Genomic DNA, 1,116 nt, shown 5'->3' with positions numbered 1-1,116 from the left:
TATGCGGATAGGATCGGCCAGCATGCGGCTGTCCACATTAGATACCATGTGCTAAAATATTATTTGAAACGCGCTACGCTATTTAGGTGTGTCAACAACGACATGGTTGCAGAACGCCTGTCGGGTGAAACGAAGGAGTATCTCTCGGTGGGCAGCCTCGAAGGGGTCGCGGATGCAAATATGTTTGAGCAGGAGTTCTTAAACTCTCTTAACTTCTCCGGTATCCCTCCGCACAGGATTGTTCTGAAGGTTGGAACACCTATCATCATGATTAGAAACCTGAATAGCGACGCAGGACTTTGCAACGGAACGCAGCTTCGAATTGTGTCACTGCGCGACAGAAGCATCGAGGCCAGCATTATGTCCGGGCCGTTCAAGGGTAAGAAGGTGTTCATTCCTCGGATCGTCTTTTATAGTGAGGACGATGACAAGGAGTTCTTGTTCAAACTCAAGCGTAAGCAGTTCCCGTGGTTCCAGCGTTCATCATGACTATCAACAAGGCCCAAGGACAATCGATCCACCACGTGGGTATCTACTTGGAATCACCGGTCTTCGCACATGGGCAGCTTTATGTGGCGTTGTCGAGAGTGACTTCAAGGAAGGCGATCAAGATTGCGGTGGATCCATAGGCCATCGATAAGGACGGGAAGGTACACACCAACAATATTGTGTACAGGGAGATCTTTGGGACGCGGACTTGGTAGGGCACGTAATACATGTAATACATTTAGCTTTGATTTCAGAATGTTCTTTCATCCGCCGTAGCGCAGCGGAGGCGGACAGCCCACACTACACAAAACAACCATGCCCTAGCGTCCGGGGAGCGGGCGCCCAAACCGCTAGTTTCCCGCCTCTTAACCTTCTAGCGTGTCCGTCTGTCAATAAGTCCATCCGTTTTCTTTCTTGCTGCTTTTTCCTGCCTTTTCGCATGGCTACACTCGGCCTGTCTAATACAGCTTCGTCCCATCCTATCAACCGCGCCTATCTTTCTGACTCGACCTAGCTATGCATAAAATTACAAATATGTCCAAAAAGCGTCACACAATTAACTTGCGCCCTGATTTGGCCAATACCCTGCCGACCTGCGACACTGACTGGATCTGTCGCACGATCAGA

Source organism: Phytophthora infestans, genomic scaffold, assembly GCF_000142945.1.
Source record: "Phytophthora infestans T30-4 supercont1.111 genomic scaffold, whole genome shotgun sequence".
NCBI lineage: Eukaryota > Oomycota > Peronosporomycetes > Peronosporales > Peronosporaceae > Phytophthora > Phytophthora infestans.
Note: the sequence above shows the minus strand (reverse complement) of the source record.